The sequence below is a fragment of the Echinops telfairi genome, unplaced genomic scaffold, assembly GCF_000313985.2.
Source record: "Echinops telfairi isolate 266 unplaced genomic scaffold, ASM31398v2 ScPeMD7_2291;HRSCAF=2852, whole genome shotgun sequence".
Classification (NCBI taxonomy): domain Eukaryota; kingdom Metazoa; phylum Chordata; class Mammalia; order Afrosoricida; family Tenrecidae; genus Echinops; species Echinops telfairi.
Genome location: NW_022106189.1, coordinates 11,443,442 through 11,468,166, shown reverse-complemented (window position 1 = coordinate 11,468,166; position 24,725 = coordinate 11,443,442). Strand labels below are relative to the sequence as shown.

The 24,725-nt window shown below is 47.0% G+C and overlaps 1 protein-coding gene and 1 non-coding gene across 3 annotated transcripts in view; one reads left to right on the top strand and one right to left on the bottom strand.

Annotated features, from left to right (window-relative positions):
- ZNF423 (zinc finger protein 423) overlaps positions 1-24,725 on the top strand; it is a 362,848-nt gene that overhangs the window by 108,974 nt on the left and 229,149 nt on the right. The window lies entirely within an intron of this gene.
- On the bottom strand, positions 5,064-5,247 carry LOC115870781. Its single transcript, XR_004046909.1, has one exon. It is a non-coding gene; the product is annotated as a U2 spliceosomal RNA (small nuclear RNA).

Sequence of the window (24,725 nt, the reverse complement as noted above, 5' to 3'; positions counted from 1 at the left end):
GTTGTTGGCCACTGCTGTGGAATCATCCCCTGACTCCTGGTGACCTCAGCACGCACAGCACAATGAAACACTGCCTGGTGCCCCACCATCCCCATCATCAACTGCAGATTTGACCGATTTTATGGGCTGATTTTTGGAACTCGATTACTAGTAGATTTCTTCCCATCCATCTTAGTTTGGAATCATGAGGAGCAGTTGGAAGACCGATTCAACATCCTAGCAAAATGCAACCCTCTATTGACAGATAGATGGTGTCTGCGCATGAGGTGCATTGGCTAGGAATGGAACCTGGGCTTCCGGTATGGAGGAATTCTTTACCACTGAGCCATCACTGCCTTTTTCTGTATGGGGGACCTCTCAAAGTCTTACTCTGGCCCTGAGTCGGCGTGAGTAAGATGGAAGTGGTGAAGGCTATGGCCAGAGGGAAGAGGGTGTCAGTTAGGGGAAGAGCTTATTCAAAGGCCCCAGGAGAGCGAAGGGTGCTAGCAAGGGGACCAGGTGGCAGGAACTCACAGAGTGGTTGAGGTGAGGGTATGGGATCAGCTTGAGAAGTCTTTTAAGGACAATCTTGCAGGGCCTTGAATACTGCGAGCAGGAAAGACAGGCTTTTGGGAAGTCACTGGCTGGGTATGGTGAGAGGTGATATAGTTGATTTGTTTTGAAAAGATCACCCTATGGATTATTCTGGGGGGTTGGATGTTGGTAGCCATGTGGCCTGGGGCCATCTGTGCTGGGAGGCCGTTGATGTCATTGTGTCCTTGGTGTCCCTCTCTGGTTTGAATTTCTGCACTCACTCTTTCCTTTCTGGGTCAGGGAGACCTGGCCTTCAAAAGCCAGATGGAGTCAGAAGACCTTCGGGTGAATGTTTAGATTTCTAAGTAGCTGTAAATCTCACCGAAGTGACCTATTTTTCTTCTACCTTGCTCTTGCATATTTTATGAATGGATGATAAACAATGTGACAGGGTCATTTATTTTAATTTCCTCTTGACACCTAGCCGGAGTTTGGTGGCAGCCACCTCAACAGTGGCTGGAAGTTGGCCTCCTGGTGGCTGAGTGGCCCTGGTCCCAATCCACATCAGGCTCTGTCAGGAGCCCCCATCAGGCAGGAGCCCCTCAAGAATGTGGGTTGAAAGCTCACTACCTGTACAAGGAGCCAGGACTGGGTCTAGTGTGCCTGTCTGCTTTCTGGGCAGCTGTCAAAGTGACTGGCTTTGAAGTAACACGTTGAAGACTTCGTTTCCTTTCGGACTAGAGTTCCACCCATTTTCTTAAGGATCTGTTTGATCCATGGGTGGTACAAATGATTTGCACTCTCAACTAGTAAAGGTGGGATGTTTGAGGCCACCCAGAGGCACCACGGAAGAAAGACCTGGTGATCTACTTCTGAAAAATCTGTCATTGAAAACCTGATGGAATCCCGTTAAACTCAGACACTTGGGGTGGCCATTCGTCAGAATGGACTTAACAGCAGCTGGATTTTGTCAGTTGGAAACGAGTTTGTCCAAAGGCAAACCACGGCCTCACATTGGATGGGGAGGGAGTGGTGATACGTCAGATTCTCTGAGGGGCACCAGCCCCAAAACCCATGAGACCAGTAGTCACCTCTTTACAGTGGTTGGCATGGAAGCCTGTTTTGGTCAGGTCTGTCCCTATTTTCCTATTGGTCCCAGCACTGCACTCGGAAGTATGTGTGTCCTTACTCATGTTGTTCCCTTTTCCTAGAATGCCATTGCCCAATGGAGAAGCATGCCTCCATTCTACTTTCTCCAGAGCGTCCCCTGACCCCCAAGCAGGCAGTTTACTCTGTAGTTGTAGGAGCACTGGGTCTACTTCCTTGTCTATGGATGAGAAAAAAGTACAGGTTTTCTTATTGTGCGTGTTACATAAATTTACCGCCGAACATGTATTAAATAAAGACAAGCCAACAGAAGAAAATAACAACTAGCTATAATCTGAAAACTCAGCCACTGGAGCACAATTCTCCTCTGACATACGTGGGGTCGCTGTGATTTGGAGCTGCTTAAATGACAGCTGGTTTGGTTTTTGAGTAAGCTCACTATTCAGACATAACCATTTCTCTTTTTGGCATCCATCTCGCCATCCTTCTTGTTCACCGATGTTGTTTCTCCCCCCTTTGCTTGCTTGCCTACAGACTGTAAGCAGGTTATTAATTGTACTGTTAAACAGTATTCTGAAGCCTAATTTTAATGGGATTTCTTGTATTCCATTGCACGGTTGTCCTTAGGCTTATATTACAGTTCTTATAGCTGGATTGGACACACATCATCCCAGAGGTCCACCCCTGGTGCTGTAACTGTGCACAGACAGGCCTTTGGGCGGAGGTGTTGCTTTCTTCATGCATTTGCATAGAGCCTGAGTTTTGACTGGGAAATTCCTGAACAGGCCTGTTGAATGAACAAACCCTCGTGCACTCCCATCACTCTCCTGAAATAAGCAGCGCTAAGCCACTTGGCTACTAACCAAAAGGTTGCTGTTCAAATCCACTCAGTGGCTCTGAGGGAGAAGACCTGATGATCTGCTCCCATAAAGATTCCAAAAACTAAACTGTGTTAGGCTGGTTGACTAGAGAAACAAATTCACTGATACTCAAATCTGTATAAGAAAGAGCTTTATATCAAGAAGTAATTATGCATCAATAAAACATCCCAGTCAAGATCCTAAGTCTGATACTTGTCCATAGGTCCCTCTTCAGACCGAGGCAGCCACATGCAATGATGGAGAATGCAGGAAGATCACAGGGTGGTGGGTGTAAACTCTTATGAATCCTTTGGCAGTGGACGCATCTCTAGGGCTCTGCCAGGTCTCAGAGTGGCTCGCCTGCAGGAAGGTAAAAGCAGAGAGGAGGGGAGGTTCTCAGGGCCCTCCTTATGAGAAGGCCATATCCATAAGGAGGTACCATCCAGCTGTGACCTGATTGACAGACTAGACTCTACTTCTACACTTTGATATATTAAGTTGACATGAATTTATGTAAGTACCACATAAACCAATTGCCATCAAATGGAATCTGACTCATAGTGGCCCCATAGGGCAGAATAGAACTACCCCTAAAGCTTTTCAAGAGTAAAACTGCGCTGAAGGATTTCCAAGGATCTACACTTTATGGAAGGATCCTTGGTGACGTAGTGGTTATGAGTTGGGCTGTTAACCGCAGGATCAGCAGTATGCAACTGCCTCAGGGAGAAAGAGGCTTTCTACTCCGAAAACCACAGGGGCAGTTCCACCCTGCCCTTTAGGGTTGCTGTGAACTGAAATGGACTTGAGGGCAGGAAGTCTGAGTCTTTAGAGGAGGAGACTGCTGCAGCTAGTGGGTTAACACTGGTTTGCTGGTTAGCACTGGTTAGCAACCAGGGGTTTTAACCACTGTGCCAGCAGGCTTTTCCATAAAGATCGCGGCTCAGAAAGCCTTATGGTACAGTTCCACTCTGTCTCATGGGATCACTGTGGATCCACTCAGTAGCAGTGGGTTTGGATACGGTGAACGGCTAGTGTGCTTAGTTGCCACCTGAAGGATTAGAGGTTTGCGTCTACCCAGGAAGTTCTTCTGAATGAAGGCCTAGCAGTCTGTTTCTGAAAATCCAGCCATTGAAAGCCCCATAGAGCACAGTTCTATTCGTGTGGCTTTTTCTTCTTCCAGTTCATCTACCCCAACCCTTTCCCAGAAAGGACTCACCATTACTCTACGCCCCACCACCACTCTGCTGTCTTTTAAGCTTTAAAAATAAAATCCGAAGACTTGGTCAGGGAAGAGGCTGGCTGTGAGAAGATGAACAGGGAGGCCCCATAAAGATGATGCATACCCAGCATTGGTACTTGCTGGGCACCTTCTAGGCCTGGGTTTAGTTGGGGACTGCCAGTATTGGTGAACAAGAGGGACTCTGTTGGGGAGTGGAGATGCCAGCGGACTGGGAGGTTTTCGGGCCTGGCTCTGAGTACTGACTCCCATTGGAGATGCCCAATGTGACAGCTCTGCCCGAGGAGCGGTTCCGTGGCCATGCGTCTTCCCGGTGTGGTGACATGCAAACCTTGGTACTGTCTTCAAACCTATTGTAACTTACAAACCAAAGCAGTTTATTCATGCACGCCTGTGCCCATTGCACGCTTGTTATTTTTCAGCTTTGGCTGGTCCTCACTGACGGAGTTCCAGAGTCGGTGTATCGTGTGATCGGTTGTCCCAGTTTGCCCGGGACTGAGGAGGTTTCTGGAAGTTTGGCATTTTCAGAGCTAAGGCTGAGAAGGCATTGGACCAACTGGGACAAATTGGTGGCTGTGGTCAGACATACACAGATCCTCATGGTCTAAGCAGAAAGGGGCCAGAAAGAACCCTGAAGGCAGCGCTGAGTTCGGGAGAAGGGGGAGTCCGCATTTTGAGATTTCATGCTTTAGTCCTGGCCTCCTCAGTGGGAGCTTGGCATGGGGCTGAGACGTCTCTGATGGAGAGAACCTCTGCAGTGGTTCCATCAGAGAAGATTCCTCTTGCCTCTTTTCATATCTCTGGGCCACCTATTCCCTGTGATCTCTGTCATTCCTCTCTGGGCATGACAGATACAGAGTGCCACGGGAAAAGGCAGCCTTTGGATAAGTTGACCACTGGGACCTGGATTCAGCCTCCCTATTTGCCTCCTGGACCATGGCTTCCTCTTAGAAGAAAAGGGTTTCCCCCCAATCCTTCCTTTCTTTGGACAGAATGGAGCATACCTACTGGATCAACTTAATCTCACTCTCCTGGTTTCTCTTCACTGTTCAAATTTTATTTTATTTTAATGCATACTAAAATTCCGAATCTAAGCATTGTTTTTTTAAATTTATTGTGAATGAGTTTGAGTGGGTGGGGGTTATGGTTGTTTCTTCATTCACTCTCTCCACACATGGTTACTGATCACATACTGTGTGTAAGCCACCGTGCTGGACACAAGCAGGTGATGTGTTGAGCCCTGAGCCCTTCCTGCCTAGCTGCCTAGGAGCCTCTCAGTTTCAGAAGCCTTAGCAGTTTGTCACACGCTGCCACCATTCCCCAGGACACCTCCCTGCCTCCCACCCTGCCATACCACCCACTCCTAAATGCTGTGTACTTAAGCAGAAAGGATTTTTATCCCACAATGCATTTTGAAAATTTTACCAACAGGAAAAGGCCACCAAACTGAAATTGTAATGGATAATACGGTTCAAAGGAGATACTTTTTTCTTACTACACTTGATCTTAGCCAAAAGGCCGAGAAGCGATTGAGATACTTTTTTCTTAAAGATGCATTTTCTTGATGAGGTTTTTTGGTGGCACCGTCTGTGGCACGGTTAGGCACTTGCTTCTCATCCTGGTGCCTGTGTCCGAAAGTCTTAAAGGCAAAGAGCAGAGAGGAAAGAAAAGACCCTACACTGGAATGTGTGTGAGTGTACATGGCCCTTATCAACACACATGCACATTTATCAGATTCCATCTGCTTTTACCTTTAAAATTGCATGAACACAGGCATATGACCCATTGCCCTGCCAGTGAAGAGGGGGAAAGGGAGGGAGGGAGAGAGAGAGAGAAAGAGACAGGGACAGAGAGAGAAACAGAGACAGACAGAGAGTGTCAGGCTGCTTGGCTTCCTTGAATACACACATAGGACTCCAGCCCACAACCCTTTGTAGACAAGGGCCCGGGAGTGCATGAGGCCAGTGGGTGAACAGACCTCCCCAGGGCCCCAGCCTGGCCCTTGGCCCACCAGGCCATGAATACATTTCCATCCATCTCCAGCCCCCATCACCTAGGCAGCTAATTCCTCTGAGCCCTTCTGCCTTATTAAAGTCACAGATCACTTTCCTGAGCTTAATGCTGTCAAGACCAGCACACATGAGTTCAACCCCCACCTCACCCCACCCCACCACCACCCAGCCTCTCCTTATGGGCGGAGGGCAGAGGTGAGGGTCCCCTCAGCCCCAAGCCCCCACACCACCCTCCTCAGTTAGATCTTGCAGGCCGCCTCCCAGTGATCAGTGAGGTCCTCTCAAGATTCCTTCAGTAAAGCCCTTGGCAGGGATGCAAGGGCCGTCACAGCTGTGCTGCACAAGCCGGCTGCACCGCGAGGATGGGCCGGCCCACTTGAAGCAGCTCCTTGGCGCAGGGGTGTGAAGCTTGCTTCTGATTTGGAGAACACTCCTGCCATCCCCGGCTGCCTCGGCCTCCCCTGTTATGAAATATGGATGGTACCGGTTCCAGCGTTCGGAGACTCGCTGGCAGCGCCGAGCGTCTCCAAAGGCCCGCCTTGTGCATGCACCTAAACACTTCACTGAGCAATCTGTCAACATGTCAGCAACACATGTTTTGTAAAAAGCTTCCAGTGGGAGTAATGACTCCCACCAGGACTTCCAAAATGCTTTGAATTCAGCAGATTTCTATTGCGGGCATCCCCTGGGGTGCCTTTTACAATGCCTACATTTCAGAAATTTGAGCCACAGACCCCTGGGGGTTTCCTTTCATAATGCCTCAAAATGTAGGGTTATATTGTTGGAAGTCCCCATGGGGTCTTTATTAATACCTGAATTCTGAGGAACTGGAAATTACACAGGGCACTGCAGGGGCCCAGATCCACACCAGGAAGAAGAGAAAAACTCTGTGGGGAGATTTTTTTTCTTCATGCAAGAGTGAAAGAGAAGAATTTGCTAAAGGACAAAATTGAGTGTGTTTGAGCTTCCTTCATTTAATCTCCCTTCTAGAACGCTACAGTAAAATCTGCACTGAGAAGGGGGGGAAATGACTTTTCTATTTTTAAATCTCACTTTGATATTTTAGGGGCCAGAGTGCGTTTTCTTTAAAACACCCAGTGTCAAGGGGGTATTGTTTAAAAATAAATGATTTTCCTTTTGGGTAATTGCAAACCCCTCTGCAGTGGCTCTCTGTCTGGTCTCCCCTCTTCCTTAGAGCTAGCTGCTCCAGCCCTGTCCTGTGAGCCCGCCTCATTATTATTAACCGTTTGGGTCAGTTTGAGTTATTAGCCTGCTTGCTCCCTGTCCCCCAGAGCTCTCTCCACCCCCCACCCCACCCCGCCCCCCCTCACCCCGCCCCCGCATTAAAGATGAGAAAATAAACCTTGGCTATTGTCCAGTCCCTCAGTTGGAATTGGTTTCAAACCCTCATTCCCACTCGGCCATCAGAACAGGGCATTTTAAGGTTGCCTACTACTTTTTTGGAAGCATGTTGCTACTGAAGCCTGGAACAGATATAAGGGGTGCCCTCCTGTCCCCCAAAGCACCCATGAGTACCCATACAACGTTTGTGTGAAGATTTCATCCTTCACCATCTGCACGCACCTTTGATACTGTCTTTACAAGTTGTGAATTTTAGACTTGTTATGCCTTAGGGTTAATAACAACTGCCTTCATTTCCTTCTAAATCCGGCACTCCCAGCCTCCTGACAAGAGGGGTCTGACGCTCCCCATTTCCATTACAGTCTCATTGACTGGGATAAGAAAATAACCGGCAGCCTCTGAGGCCAAGAAATTCGAAGTAGCTGATAAGACCCTCCCTCTTCCTGCCTCCTCCCTCCCCCCTCCCGCCTCCCTTTCTGCCACAGTGACTGGATCACACAAGGGATGCGGGGACTCACAGCCCCCCTCCTGCTGCGAGACTCCCAGACGGTGCTCAACCATCTGTGGTCCCGTGGGCCCAGCTGAGGGGGCCAAAGAGGGGGGTGTGCCTATTGGAGCTGGTTGGGTCAGATGCTCCAAGAGATACTCTGCACCCATCCCGAGCAGGCTGATTAATTAAGCGATTGCATCATTGACTCAAGGTTTGTGATTTGGTGCCCTGGTGCTGGCTGGCATGTTCTTAAGCTCCGCTTCCTCCCCAGGGCTGGGAGTTACTGAAGGAGCCCCTTCTTTTCCAGGTGGATGTTCCCCCTCAGGGTCCACGCTGGGTGCTCTGTGAGGAGAGGAATTGCCCCCCCCAACCCCGCCCCTCCTCTAAGATAGCTAGGAGGCCCTGGGGGTTTTGTTCGCCCACAGCTGTGGGCCATGCAGGGCCAGGGGCACCAGCAGGAGCCCAGCAAGGGGCAAGGCAAGCGGTCCTGTGGCAGGGACTTGACATTTTTAACCAAAGACCTTTGTTCAGGTCCATTTCTAAGTAGCTCTAGGTTGGAGCGCTTTCTGCTTTTTTCTCCTTTCGTTTTAAAATCCAGGGCCTATTTATCCTACCCTCCCCCAAGTGATGAAATAGAAACTGACCCTGGGAAGCGCTTTCTTTTTTTTTGGGGCATCTCTTTTTTCCAGCTTGCCTCCCTCACTTGACCAAGATGGGCTCCTGGGCTCAGATCACCTTCAGTACTGTAGCCCTCCCCCACACCATACTCGGTCGAATCCAGGCCCATCTTCTAGCTTCAGGGCTGGCGTAGCCCCCATTTCCCCATGCTCCTCCTCAAACACTGGGGCCCAAGCTGGGGGGAAGATGCTGTGTGTACCCAAATTATGCCACAGCCCCTGACCTCAGGGGTGAGAGTATTGTCAAGGGAAACAAAACCAAACCACTTCCCAGGATAGACTTCTACTTGGCATCCCAGGGCTACGCAAGAAACTCTGGAATATTCATTTCATGGGAGTGACTTTCTAAGACACCCCCCCAGCCCCCCACTCCTCACAAACCTGAAACAAAAACAGCTGTAAACAAAACAATAGCGATGTCTTCTCCTTTTGAATCGCAAAGTAAGCAACGAATGGAGTACAAATTTAGGTTCTTTCAAAATATATGTCTTATTTGCCAAAATAGAGGACAAACCCCCTCCCAGCATTACAAAGCTCCTGATTTGGGAGAGCAAGTGGGTGGGAGAGCCCATGAGCCCCAAACAGATGTCCAAGGAGGGGCGGCCAGAAGCCTTTGTCGCTGTGGTGATTTTATTTTATTTTTTATATCTATATGTTTAAAAAAAATTTTTTTAGATCTATATGCTTTAGCCATATTTCTTTATTTATTTCCAAAGGGCTATTTTTGGCATCTGCCTGGGTGCCTTTGTAGCAAAGCCCCCTTTTCTAGAATTTCCTTTCCTTTATTAGAGTTACAGCTCAGCTTTGTGCGCCCCCCGGGGGAGCCGGCCAGCCGCTGGCAATTTCTCTCAGACACCCAATTACCCCCTGACGTCAGTGCCGCCTTGCCCTGCTCCCCTGGGTGCCTGCATTTTTTCCTTTGTAACACTAATAGCTGACTAGCTAAGTGCCTGTCGGTTCCTTGGCAGAGGAGTTGATTGTGTTTTCGGCTGGATACTAAATCCAAAAACTATGTAAAAATGTCAATAGGTGAGTGCACATTGATTTTGGTTAGTCACAGTGATATTTGAGCCCCTTTGGGGACTCTGTCTGGGGAAGTATTTTACAAGAAAGATAATATAACAGAAAATTACTGGAGCTCCGTGGGTCTCTGGTGGGTTTCTTAGGGGCCTGCTAAATTGCTGTAGAATCAACAAATGCTTTATTAATCTAAATTTGTGGTTTTGTTCTTTATTCTCTTCAGAAGGTTGGAGTTTTAATGATGCAGGCAGCTCTGGTGGTGAGGCTGAGCCGTGCGGCCTGTACCTTGGCTGTTGAGATGGGGGTACCCTGGCTGGGTAATGAACTCCCGGAGGATTCTGGGAGCAGGGCTGCTGTGTTCCTAGCCGGCTTCCTGGGGAATGTGGAGCAGGCACTGTGCTCGCTGCTTGCCAGGCCGTGGTCTGTGTGAGCAGATAAAGTGAGGGGCTGAGGGCCTGGAACAGCTGTGCTGGGCCAGGCTGACTGGGAGAGGCTGATAAGGGCCCAGGAGGAGTCCAGGCAGGCGGCGTGGTACCGCCTGAAATCTGACAGGGTATCACAACTGGCAAAAAAAGTTAAACACTGCCAGTTCCGAGGGATGGTTGGCGGACCTGCGGAGAAAGATAATGGTAATTGATGGAATCAAAGTCACAGCTCAGCCTCGGTTTTTCTTGGCAATTAATTCCCCCCTCCCCAGTTTCTAACCCCCTGGCATCCTGAGAGCCCAGGATGCCCTAGGAGCAGCCTGCATACTCAGATAATCAGTTCACACACCCCCTCCCCCTTGCTTTGGGAAAGGCTGTGGGGCAGGGCTGTGTGTGTGGGGGGGGCAGTGGTAGCCAAGGGAAGACACAATTAGATCCCAGGTTTAAGAAATACACGACACAAACAAGTCAGCAAAGCAAACCCCATTGAAAAGTTAAAAATGTGTCACGCCAGCCGCTCATCTGATCTTGCTCTGGAAGGGAAGGAGGAAAATCGATGTCTTTGTGAGTAGCCCGGCGCTGTCTCCTGGCTGGGCAAGACAGTGTGGAGCCAGCCCAGCCCGTGTGCACACACGCACATAAACACCCCCCACCCCAAATGCTGCTGTGGGGAGACAGCACCGATAATGGGCCCGCAGTCTGCACCTTATACAGAGATGCCTACCTCGCCTGTGTGAATTCTTGCCTCCCTCCACTTTTGTCTCTTGAAAGGCATCTCTTCTCAACAATGGGCCAACCAGGTTGTTTCCCATCTCCTCAGCCTCACACAGCCCGCCTGCTCGTAGGTAAAGCTCTTCGCTAGCCTTTTGTGGGATACTGGCAATGTGTACACGCTGGGACATACCTGCGTGCAAAAACACGTGTCAGCACACAATGCCGTCACACACACCAACTCCCCTGCGTGGCCTGACTTGTTGGTTCCGAAGTCAGGGCAGTGTGCCACAGGGAACCCCTGTGTCCGCTTCAAGAATATATAAAAAAAGAAAACCCTCCCAAAATGTTCCTGAGAATCGTGTGAAATTAAGATCAGCGTGCAGTAACAGTGTGTCAGTTCAGCATGTAAGGCACAGGCCCCAAATCATATAAAGAAGGGTTTCTACCTGGTGCTCAGCAGTGTCCTACTTGATGGGCATTTAGGGGCTAAAAAGCCCACCTATTGGAAGATGATCCCAGGTGCTGTAGGGACTTTAACATTTTTGTTATTTTAATCATTTGCTTATTCCCCTCCCCCCAGATTATCTGACTCTCTCCCTGGCTGGGAGTTCCCCTGCTCCGGGCCCATCTCTACATGGGTATCATCAATTCTGTATCCAGTGACTTGGTGATAAATGGACCCAGTGGGCCAGGACTGATAGGTTCCTGATTTATTTATTTTTTGACTTCTTGTTGTGCCCACACCACCCTGCTAGGATGAGGAGCGGAAATTAGCTCCACTTGGAAGCCAGTGCTGGATATGGGGAATTCTTCAAGGTCCAAAGGCAGAGAAAGGTCTTGGGTAGGCCTCTCACCAGCCCCTCCTCCTTGACTGACTACATTCCTGCAGCAGCCCAGAGTGGCTCCCCTCAGCTTTGTTTTCTAGGCCAGGGTGGGAGAAAGGAAGGTTTGAAAGCAGCTTGTATCCCCCGCCCCACCAGATTTCTGAGCCATCAAAGTGAGCAGGCCAGCCTCCAGGCCCCTCCCAAATGGGCACCACAGACAGGCAGCTGATTTGGGGCCCTGCAGAGGAGGAGAGGACTGGTCCTTTGTCCCTCCAAGGAGGCCTCCCAGGGGCTGGGCCTGCAAGGCGGACAGCCACATTAACCTTCCACCCCATGGGGGCGGGGTGGGGGGGGTTTGCCTAAGGTCAGGCACATAATGAGGCCAGGTCTCTGACTGTCCCCTGCCAGGGCTTCTGGCAACAAAGGCCCAGTCAGGCTGCACAATGAGTCGGGAGGCAGCCTACTGGGGCTGGTAGGTGCTGACACAGCCTCTCTCAGCAGTCCTGGTTTTCCTTCCAATCCACCTCCTGCTGGGTACTTCAAAGGGGCCAGGGGAGACTCCACAGGGCCAAGTGAGCATGGGCCTCCTGCTGCCACAGCCTCCAGAGGTGGAGAAACACCTGGAGAACATGGCAGATAGTTTAAGTCTTTGGAATCTGGCACCATGGGGAGCCTCTGGTGTGGGAACTTTCCCTGGCAGCCTCATTTCACTTTCTTTGCCCAGAACAAGAGCTTGATATGTCCTAATTATTTAAGTCATGATTTCGGGTTATATACAATAATATATATACATGTTTGGGAATGTCTATCACCAAATTCGGAATGTGTTCTCACTTCTCACACCCATCTCAATGACTTCTCTACCTACCCGACAGGGAGGTGCCTGGGTGGCAGGAGTGGGTAAGGTTCTTGACTGCTAAGGGAAATGTTGGAGGTTCAAATTTACAAGGAGGTGTTTCTGAAGAAAGGTCTCAGGAGCCTCTTCTGAAAAGTCCATCATTAAAACTGTTGGCTACCTCATCAGACCCCACTGGAAAACATGCATCAAGGTCAGCAGACAGACCTGAAACTATTTATAGCCTGTTTTGTTTGTTTAGCCTCTTTTCTTCTTTTGCTTTATGTCTATCTATCTCTATAAGATAAGCAGGATAAACAATCCTAAGGAGAAAACAATGGGACTGGTGGTTCTGGGGTCACATGGGAGATGGGGAGCCAACAAACTCAGGGACAAGGGAACAACAAGAGATCTAAAATTGATGGCAAGGAAGACGTAGAATGCCTGGTGGGGTTTGATCAAGATGCTATGTAGCCGAGAGGAATTACTGAGAGCCAAATTAAGGTCAAACAGGATAGTGGGATAGGAGGAAGGTATAAGGAAATAGAGCAAAGAACTAGGAGGCAAAAGCTATTGTTAGAGGTATGGGCATAGGCATGATTATATGTAAATATGTTATTTTATAATGATAGGGATATAGGTCAATGTATGTATATTTATATGTTAAGTATTAAGATAGTAGACAGGGACTTGGGGCCTCTACTCAAAGCCTCACTAAACACATGAACACTTTGTTATGATAACCTGGCACTCTGATACTCACCTTCCTGACACAACTGCTGAAGGCAAAATAGGTGCATAAGCAAATGTGGTGAAGAAAGCCAGTATAGATGACTCCTTCAGGACCAGTGGTGAGAGGGGCGATGCCTGGAGGGTGAAGGGAATGTGGGGTAGAAAGTTGGAACCAATTCTAAGTATTGCCTTCTCCTTGGGGGATGGACAGCAGAGAAGAGGGCGGAGGGAAACATCGAACAGGGTAACTTAAGACAAAACTATAATAATTTATGATCTATGAAGGTGTATTAGTCTGGGTACTTTATAGAAACAAATCCACAGCAACTCATGTATAAGAGAGAGTTTTATGTAAAGAAAGTGTGCATCACGAAAATATCCCAACCCACTGCTGCCCAAGTCCCCAAGTCCAACATTAACCCATTAATCCCTATGTCCAACACTAATCCACAAAGTCCTCCATCTCACAGGAGGAAAGCTGAGTCAGTGAACGAATAAGCATCTCAGCACTAGCAGGGGTCTCCACATGTCTGCTCCAGCACCCAGGGCTGCATCGGGGTAGGTCCATGCAGCATCTCCTTGGGGATGTCCTGTAGGAAGTAAGTCTTGCAAGCTGAAGCAGGGAACTGCTAAGACAGCTGCACCCTGCTGCAACCATCACAAAGCAAGAGACCCAAGAACTAGAAAGGCGAGGCTTCACCACCCATTTATCCCTCCACCCTTCAATTAATCCCACATGTGTTTATTGGCCAAGTTGGCACAATTAACTAACTCAGAAGGGTTCATGAGGGAGCGGGGAGTGTGGAGTGGAGGGAGAGGGAAAATGAGCAACTGATATTAAGGGCTAGAGTGGGAGGCAAATATTTTGAGAATGATGAAGGCAACAAATGTGCATATGTGCTTGACACAGTGGATGTATGTATGGATTGTGATGAGAATTGTAGAGACCCCAATAAAATAATAAAAAATAAAAAAAAGAAAAAAAAGCGGATGGTGCCTGGCTATCAAAGGATAAAGCATCTAGGGCAGTGATTCTCCACTTTCCTAATGCCCTGACCCTTTTTATACAGTTCCTCATGTGACCCCCAGCCATAAAATTATTTTTGCTGCTACTTCACAACTGTAATTTTGCTACTGTTATGAATCGGGGGACCCCTGTAAAAGGGTCGTTCCACCCCCAAAGGGGTTGTGACCCACAGGTTGAGGACCGCTGATTGGGGTCTTAAATACTTGAAGTTAAACAAGCAGCCATCTAACAAGGAAGCAACAATGCCCACATGGAAGGAGCTTGAGGTATCGACAGGATCAGAGACCAGGTATCAGAAGATCCAAAACAAACCATTATGTCGATGCTAATGAGGGGGTTGGGAGTGGAGACCCAAAGCCCATCAGTAGACAATTGGACATTCCTTCCCAGAAGGGTCACAAGGAAGGGACAAGCCAGCCGTGGTGCAGTGTAGCACCGATGTAACACAAAACATTCTTCTAGTTCTTGAATGTTTCCTCTCCCCCACTATCATGACCCAGTTCTACCTTACAAATCTGGCTAGACCAGAGTGTGCATATTGGTCTCTCGATACTTGGAAGCCAGGACAGATAAACCCTGCAGGAACAGTATTGGGAGTAGCGATACCATGAAGGTGGGAGAAGGCTGTGTGTGGGAAAGGGGGGAGCAGGGGGCGACTGATCACAAGGTTGGATCTATAACACATACATACACACACACACACACACACACACACACACACACACACCAGGGTGATGAATAACAGAAATGTAGGTGAAGAGAGGCAGCGGATAGTGTAAGATACAAAATAGCAATAATAATATATAATTGATCAAGGATTCACAAGCGTGTGGAGGGAGCGGGGAAAAGCAGAGCTGATACCAAGGGCTCAAATAGAAAGAAAATGTTTTGGAAATTATGATGGCAACATATGTACAAGTGTGCTTAATACAATTGAATGATGGATTGCTCAAAGATTTGTAAGAGCCCCTGATAAAATAATTAAGGAGTTAAAACTATAGCTTCTGTGCCCCTTACTTCTGGGGGATTACACACATGCTCTGTGAGTCGGAGTGGACGCCCGTGATGACATCTGGATTTTGTTAGGGCTGGGGAAGAAGTGTGAGGAACTCCCCTTTGTCCTGGGGAGGAGGAAGAAGGCACATTCTCTAGGATACTTGACCCTTCTCCTTGTGTCTCTGGAGTCTCCCATTAGCATGGAGAGTTGAGCCATCTATTCCCACTCTCCAATGGGAATCAGCGAGACTAAATCAATCTACTTGAGAGCGCACAGTTTATGAGTGACTCCTTTACCCCACATTCAAACTTGATTGATCCTTGACACAGTATCAAACCATACCTGTGCCTCAGTTTGCTCATCTGTAAAATAGGGATACTAATAGTCACCTACCTCACAGGCTTGTTGGGAGTGTGTATTGAATTAATATGTGCCAAGGTCTTTGAGTGGGCTGGACATGCAGTAAACAACAGCTCTTCTTCTTCTTCATATAAAAATTGTCCCCTCTGGATTCTAGTCCAGATGCTCCAGGCTCTAAAGTCAGTTCTCTTTTTGCTTCAAGGCCTGACAAAAATGCAAATCAAGCAGGGAGCTGAGGGATGATTAATTTTGCCTGCTCCTGTCATGCTGGGGAGGGATTCCAGGAAAGGGGTCAGGATGAGTAGGAGATGGTCTGGGAGCCCAAGGTGGCCTGGTGGACACTGCTGTCTTTGGCTGTGTGTTGGACATCGTGTTAGTCCGGGCAGACTAGAAAACAAATCCAGAGACACTCGTGTGTGTATAAGAAAGAGTAATTGTATATTAAGAAAACATCCCAGCCTAGTTCAGATCAAGCCCATAAGTCCAATATTAGCCTGTATGTCTGATACCAGTCTGTAAGTTACTCTTCAGACTCATGCAACCATGCAGTAAAACTGAACGCAGGATGATCACTAGCCAGTGAGTGGAAAGTTTTGTGGATCCAGTGGCAGTGGAAGCATCCCTGCGCTGGCATGGGTCTCCACTTGGCTCCTCCAGCTCCAGGGATTTGGCTCCATCAGCTTGATTCCATGTGTCTTGTCAGCAGGAAGAGGAAGCAGAGAGTGTATTTGGCCTCCCAGGGAGAAAGATAAGGTTTTCTACTCCTGTAAAAATTTAGTCTGGGAAACACACAGAGAAGTTCCACTTTGTTCTCGAGGGTCACACGAATGGGAAACAAACTCACTGTCAGCGGGTTTTTGAGTGAGTGTGTCTATCAGCGAGGGGCTCTGGTGGCACTGTTGGGCAGACATGGGGCCGCTAACCGCAAGGTCAGTAGGGCAAAGCTACCAGCTAATTTGAGGGAGAAAGTTGAGGCTTGCTGCTTCCATAAAGATTCACAGTTTGGGAAATGCTATATAAGATTTCTGTAAGTCTGAATCCTGCAGGAGAAAGATGGGGCTTGCTTCTCCGATAAAAAGTTATAGACTTGGAAACCCGCAGGGACAGTTCTGTCGTGACCTGTGGGCTCAGTGTTAGTGGGAATCAACTTGATGACTGAGAGTTTTAAGTCAGAATCCACTGATGGCGCTCGGTGGAGTGGGTGTGCCAGCTGGTGGTGGCTGCACTCGGATGCTAACTGGTAGGTCAGGGCTTCGGATCCACGGTGTGAGAAAGATGTGGCAGTCTGGTTGCATGAAGATTAACAGTCTTGAAACCTAATGGGCTAATTCTCTGTCCTGTAGGTCTGCTGTGATTTGGAATTGCCTCGACAACATTTCTTCTTCTTCTTTTTTTTTTTTTGAATGGCTGTATGCCAGGCAGTGTTGTAGGCTATGCTTAGGACACGAGTGAAAGAAGCAGCCATGATTCCTGCCTTTTGGGAGGTGGACAAGGTATTGTTGCTCATTTGTAGTATCTCTTCTGGAACGAGGTGCAGTATTATCTGTTGTAGAGAGGGTGTGTGAAGAGGATAGAGATGGGGTACCTGCTGGTGATGGTTGTACCCTTTAGGGTAAAGGTGTGGTCTGGGTGGCCTCAGCCTCAGAGCTGGCATGACCCACGCTGCCTAACATAGGACAACAAAGTTGTACTGACCATTGGTGCTACAGGATTTGCAGGTCTTGCATGTCTTGCAACCTTGAAGCATGCGACTCCTATAGTCACACAAGTGCTTCAAAGTCTGCCAACAGCTGTCATCAGTGGTGACTTTTCCAGAGGTGGATTTGACCCGAATATCAGACAACAGGAAATAGCATTAATACCGGAGTAAGCCTTATCGTCAGTAAAGGGAAAATATGAGATGCTCATTGACAAATTTTGCTCTTAGACCACACAAAAAAGCGAGGCTCTCTTTATATAGTAACTCAAGCTATAAAATCATGAAGTAAATGGATGTTGAATTTTTAAATCCCTATTCATTTATGTATATGAGGGACCTTCCAAAAATTCCACATCTTTTAAAAAAAATAGTTTTATTGGCATATACTTCATATCAGAGAATTTAATCATTCAGTCCTAGTAAGAAGATTTGTGCAATCATCACCACAGTCAGTTCCAGAACATTTTCTTCTCATCCTTGTTAACTCCCCATTTCCCCTGCCAAGCCCCTACCTATCCGGTTACTGTCTCTATAGATTGCCAGTCCTGGATTTCATTTATTGGAAATGTTACAAAATAGAAACAAGAAGCAAGCAAGCAAACAAACAAACAAAAAACGACAGCAATGACGAGACAAAACAGAAAATTTTCAGAGACAGCAGAAAACATTAAAAAGTGAAACAACTTTAAGATATATCAAAAGGGGGAGATCGAATGATAGGGTCTTATATTTTAACCTAACTACATCTGTCATCATTGACTTTATAGTGCTCTCTGTCAGAGAGCAAGGCTATTCATGTCCCACAACTATGATCAGAGCGGATTTACTAGAGACATAACCCATTTTCCACAAACTTTTTGAAGTTTCCACATATGAATGCCAACTTTATATATTTGTGTGTGTGTGTGTGTGTGTGTGTGTGTGTGTGTGTGTGTATATATATATATATATAGAATACAATGCCTTAAAGCTCTAATTAAAAGCTTGTGGAGGGCAGACAGGGTGGGACTGTTGAAAACCTCAAAGTTGCTTTTTACCTAGGACTCCCCAGTGGTGGGACAACAGCCTGTCTTGTTGGGGGGAGCATCCCTCAAACCCTATCCTGTACCTCTTTCCTGAGCCTTCCCCACGTGTGGCTGATACCTTGTCTTCTGTGATGCCAGCAAGATGGGTGAGGTGGCTTCAGGCTCCATTGCTTCTTAGGTGGGACAGCACTCAGGTCCAGGTGTTGACCCTGGAGGAGGAGAAGTGAGAACCACTGGTCTCAGAGTACCGTATCCCTCCCCCTTGGCAACTCATGCGGTCTCTCTGGGGTCTTGGGCCTAGTCCCCTGTCATCCTGCTGACTTGTTTCCTGTGAGAAAGGGACACGGCTGGGATTCTTAGAGGAGTGAGTAGGGGAGGGAGAAGAATTCTTGGCTTCCATGCAGGAGACTTGGGTTTGGTTCCAAACAGTGTACTTGTCAGTGGGGGCTTGTGTGTTGCTAGGAACAGGTTTCAGGGGGAGCTTCCTGACTAAGATGGACTAAGAAGAAAGGACTGATGACTACATCTGAAAAAGTCAGCCAACAAAAGCCTACAGATCACAATTCACAACCAATTGTGGGAATGGCACCGACCCAGGCAGCGTTTGGATCCATTGTGCATGGGTTTGGGCTAGCTAGGCCGCAGCAAACAACAATGTTCCAGGAAAGGGGGCACTTACACGTGAGAGACACTGCAGAAGGAGCATCGTAACAGTAGGATAGGGAGGGTTTCTCATATCAGGTGAGTGCTGAATGGTGTTTCCCTGGTTGGTTTTTCTAAAGAGATCACCAGGCCTTTCTTCCTTGTCTGTCTTCATTGTCTCTGCACTGTGCCTACTCCTGGGTCGTCATCAGTGACCTTGTGCCAGCTGCCTTGCTTATCCTGTCTTATATGCCCTCAGGTTCTCTCATTAGGAATAGCCTTTGGGTATCCTTTCTGATAGGTCCAGAAACTGATGCCCAGAATTACTAAGTAAGTTGGTCAAGGCCACACAGCAGGAAGTGGAGGGCCTGGAAGCAAACAGGTTTTTCGCCACTGGGTTGCACTGACCCACAGAGTGAACATTTTGTAAAGAATAGAGTGTCCTTGCTACTGGGCATGGCCCAGAGGTGGCTGATTTTCTTTCTGGAGGTTAGAAGTCTTGAAGGCAGTACCAGAAATCATCAGGTGGCAGCCATGGTTGACCAATGTCTATCTCAGAATAGACGTTTTGTTTTTATACTTGAGTGGACCTCTGTGGGCCCTTGCTAACTTCTCCTCCTGCTCTGGCCTGGCCAAATCTCATCATTTTCCCAACTAAGAAACTGCCATTGTTGGTCAAGGGCTCATAGTAAACAGTCCTGGACTTGCTCTGAGAAGGAAGTAATGACCCCGATTAGTTGGGGCCATTGGCTACAGGTAAAGATTGCTCTTCCTGCCTCTGCTGGCTCCCCAGGGCTTGAGTCTGGTGAGTCAGGAGCTCATATTCTTTGCCTACAGACCTGGCCCCTTTCTGTTGTTGCACCTTCCTGCTTGATGCCTTCACCCTTGCTCTACCATCTCCAGCCTGGAGGTACTGCATTAGGGTGCCCTGTGCTGCTTAACCCCATGGGTCATTGACCGTCTGAGTCTCAGCTGGGCCTGGAACTAGCACAAGGTTAGAGTTTTGAGTGGTGAGAATCAGGGGGAGGGCGCCTTGTCATTCTCTTTCATTTCTTTGAAAAACTAGTGACTAAGAGTCCATTTTCTAAGAGGAGAATGAAAAGTCTCAGTGAAGCCCTTGGGGGGTGCCCTTTCTGAGAAGTGGGGAGACCAGCGACAAACTTTGCTTATGTTTTCTGTTTGGGGCACAATGACTTATTTGATTTCAACTTAGAATAAAAACCTCATTACTGCCTCATCTAGAACTTCTCTGGTCTGTATCGTTGCACCAAAGGTATTTATTATTGTTATAGTTATTAATAGGAGTGGAAGATATAAAGAATCTTTGGGAGATGATGATAAAGAGAAAACCTAGTGGTTTGGAACTGGATGGACCCGTGTTCCCATTCTTTTTCTCTCCAGAGGGCATGACTTTTAGCAACTTTCCCGTTCGTGAACCTCCATTTGCTATTCTGTGAAACGGGTCACTGATAGCTCTGTTGCATGGTGAGAGGGACCTAAGTGAAGTAATGTGTGTGAAAAGCCAGCCTGCAGTGGGTACACTGTGACTGTGGTCATGGTCACAAATGGCGGTTATGGTTGACTGGCACAGAACACCTGCAAAGGTATCAAAAACGGGGAGCAGGGTGCGAGAGAACTTTTCCAGAGGAGAGTAGGTGGAAGAGGATGGAGCAGTTTTGCTTATGGATCCCGGAGAGGCACCACCCATTGTTCTTTGTTGACGAGGCTGCCCAGCTGTCTTGTGACAGAGCTGGATCACTGCCCTGGGAGCCCTTTGGGAATTGTGAGGGTTGTGACCAGATGTGACCATTCTGGGACAGGACTCACTCTGGTTTTTCTGTTTGGGGAACAGCAGCCCTGTAAGACCCATCACAAACCAGGCTGCCATACCTAGCAACCTTATCGTTCTGTGGGCAGATTAGCAAAGAGACAACATGCTCTCTTTATGTGATAGTGGTGGTTGATTTGTTTTCTGTGTAAACCATCCTACAAGTGTTCCATCTATGTGTATAGCTGCCACATATGTTGTTTGGAGTGGGTGGGGGGGGGATGACTACATTGCAGAAAGAGGCACTGAAGAAGTTCAGTGTCATCGGTCAGAACAAGGCCAGGTGCTAATTGTGGAACAGACCATCAATTGTTTCTATGCAAATTCAAGTTGAAGAAAACTAAGAGTAGTTCATGAGAGGCAAAATACAACCTTGAGTATATTTCACCTGAATTTAGAGGCTATCTTGAGAATAGATTTGATGAATGGTAGCTTATCAAGGTTGCTATGATAAAGTTTTAGGATAGCTTCTAGACCAAGGTGGAAAGTTGTGGGATGGCATAAAGGATATCACTTTCAAATGAAGAATACAAAATGTCATAAGACAGCAATGAAAGAAGATAACAGGAATGTGAGAAGTAAGTCTGAAACTTGCTCTTGACTAGAATAGGTAAAGTGTACGGGAGAAATAAAGAAGCAAAAGAGCTAAACAGAAGATTGCAAAAAGAGACACAAGAAGACAAAGTAAAGTATTTGTCTTAATCTGGGTTCTCTAGAGAAACAAATCCAGTGAAACTTTTTTTTTTCAAATCATTTTATTAGGGGCTCATACGACTCTTATCACAATCCATACATACATCCATTGTGTAAAGCACATTTGTACATTCATTGCCCTCGTCATTCTCAAAACATTTGCTCTCCGCTTAAGCCCCCGGCATCAGCTCCTCATTTTTTCTCCCTCCCTCATGAGCCCTTGATAATTTATAAATTGTTTATTTTGTCATATCTTGCCCTGTCCGACGGCTCCCTTCACCCACTTATATGTTTATACATTTTTTTGTATTTTTCTCAAGGAAATGACTTGCACGGTTATAGACTGGAAAGTTCCACGACTGTATGTGAGATTTCAGGCTTCTCCTGACCTCATAGCTGCAGATACTGAGGAGCCCAAGATCTGCAAGGCAGACAGCGAGCTGCTGGCTGCGAAGGTGATGAACCCCAATGTTGGCCGAGAAGATGGCAGGCTGCAGAGGCTCACGGGGGCCGTGATTAGCAGGCGAAACGGCAGGTTACCACTTGCAGTCCAAAGAGCATGCAGGGCCCAGATCCAACAAAACACACACACACACACACACACACACACACACACACTCAACAGGTCGCATCCTAAACCCCCATGTGTCTGTCATTTAACATAATGTAGTGGCTTGTGTGTTGTTGTGATGCTGGAAGCGATATCACTGGTATTTCAAATACGAGCAGCATCACACAAAGTGAGATTTCAGGGGAGCATCAAGAATAAGAACAGGCAATGAAGAAGGAATTGGTTGCTACTTCAAAGGAAATAATTGCTGAAAACCTTCTACATAGCTTCAAAACATTGTCAGATGTCAGAAGAGACTGAAACTTGCTAAACTCATAGAGTAGCTAAAGCAAATGAAAGAAATGATGATGTCAAGGAGCTGAATAGCAAATTTCAAAGGGCAGCATGAGGAGACAAAGTCAAATATTATAATGAGTATGCAAAGACCTGGAGTTGGAAAACCAAAGAGGAAGAAGATGCTCAGCAGAGCTTCAACTGAAAGAATTGATGAAAAACATCAAGCCTCAAGTTACAATATTGAGAAATTTTATTGGTAACATACTGACTGATGCAGGAAGCATCAACAGAAGGCGAAAAGAAAGCACGGAGTCACTGTACCAAGAAGAACTAGTCAGCACCCCACCTTTTCAGGAGGTAACACATGAGCAACACTCAATGGTGCTACCTAACAGCTGTCTGGCCAATTTGTACCCATTCTAAAGAAAGGCGACCCAACAGAATGCTCAATTTATAGAATAATATAATTGATATCACATGCAAATAAAATTGTGCTGACGATAATCCAACAATGGTGACAGGGAACTGCCAGAGGTCCAGGCCAGATTCGGAAGAGGACCTGGAACAAGGGATATCATTGCTGATGTCAGATGAATCTTGGCTGAAAGCAGAGAATACCAGAAGTTTGTTTGTGTTTTATTGACTATGCCAAGGCATTCGACTGTGTGGATCATAACAAACTATGGATAACCTTGAGAAGAATGGGAATTTAAAAACACTTCATTGTGCTCATGCGAACTTTTTTGTGGATCAAGAGGCAATTGTGCAAACAGAACCAGGGAATACTGCATGGCTTAAAATCAGCAAAGGTGTGTGTCAGATACATCTTTGCATCATGCTTATTCAGTCTTTATGTTGAATAATTCATCAGAAGCTAGATTATATGAAAACAAATACGACATCAGGATTGGGAGAAGACTTGTGAACAACCTGCCCTATACGGATGACCCAACCTTGATTACTCAAAGTGAGGAGGACTTGAAACACTTGCTGATGAAGGTCAAGAATTGTCACCTTCAACATGTATTACAACTCAATGTAAGGAAGACCAGATTCTTCGCAACGGGACCAATTGGTAGCATCATGGCAAACGGAACAAAGGTTGAAGTTATTAGGGATTTTCGTCTTGCTTGCATCCGCAATCAATGCTCATGGAAGCAGCAATCAAAAGACTCATTACGTGAGGTGACTCTGGGGCACAGGCACTTTGAAAAGCAAATGTCGGACTAAGGTGTGGCTGACCCACATGCAGGTGAAAGTTAGACATTGAATGAAGAAGAATGGCCGCATTTGGAGTTTTGTCTAGTTCCGGGGAAGAACAGTGAAAGCCCATGGGCTGCTGAAAGCACAGTTCCATCTGCCTTGGACTAAGTCTGGCCAGAGTGCCCTTTAGAGGCACAGATAGTGAGAGTTCATCTTACAGACGTTGGACATGTTGTCAGGAGAGACCAGTCCCTGGAGAAGGACATCATGCTTAGGACAGTGGAGGGGCAGGGAAGTAGAAGACGGCCCTAACAAGATGCATTGACACTGTGGCTGCAACAGTGGGCCTGGCATAGGAACATTTGTGAGGATGATGCAAGGCTGGCCAGTGTTTTGTTCTGTTGTGCATAGCATTGCACTTGATGGCACCTAACAACAACAACAACAAGAACTACACACCCCCATCTAAACTCCAACTGGTTGGCTTCTTACAGAAGATCTCATCATGGCGGTGATTACATTATAGCCAATCTTATAATGAGGGATGACTGATTGAATCATCACTGCCAAAACACTGAGAATCTTGGTCCAACCAAGTTGGCATACAGCTTTAACCATCACAGTATTAAAATGAAGTGGGAAGGATTTGGAGTTAGAAATATACTCAGTATTTTCCCAGCTGGAAGAGCCGAAGACAAAAAGTCAAACTTCTACTTGTAATATTGAAGGATTCTGTAGGCAAAATACTGAACTACACAGGAAGCATCAAAAGAAGATTGAGGTACTACATAGAGTCACAGTGCCAAAAGGAATTCATGGATGTTTAGTCATTGAACAAAATCAATGGTATTGAAGGAAGCGTCCAAGCTGTCCGAAAGGTGTTGATAGAAAACAAGAGCCCAGGAATTGAGGGACACGATTTGAAATATCTCAACAAATGGATGTAATGCTGGATGTGCTCACTTATCTAAGCAAAGAAATTTGAAAGCCTTGAAGCCAGAATGCTTGTTAGAAACAAATGATGAGAGTCATCTTATATACTTTGAACATGCTATTGTATCTTCATAGTAGAGGGTCTGCAAAAACAGGAAGATGACCAATGAGATGTATTGACACAGTGATTATAACAATAGGCTGCAACAGCAAGGATTGAGAGGATGATGTGGACAGGGCAGGTTCCGTTGCAGATAGGCCACTGTAAGTCAGGACCAATCTGATGGCACCTAACAACAGTGTGTTAGTGGAGGTTTCCCACAGTCACACTTAGGAACTATGGACTTTTTCCAGGACAATTCAGAAGCAAGGGAGAGAAGCAGTATCTCTTTTCGTCATTTCATTGACACTCTTACCACCCGGCCCCAACTTCAAGATCACAGGGAAGAGGATATCCAGTGGAATATGAGTATTTCTAGAGATATTTTAGGAAAGCTACACATACATAAATACATGTGACACCAAGAGAAACAAAGTCCCATCAAACATCCTTGGACCAAACCTTCTAACCTTGAAGCCAGTGTTTATAGTCTCTGGGAGCCCTTGGTATATCTGCCCTGGTCCCAGTTCAGCCCCATGAACCATTGAGAACAACTGCCAGCC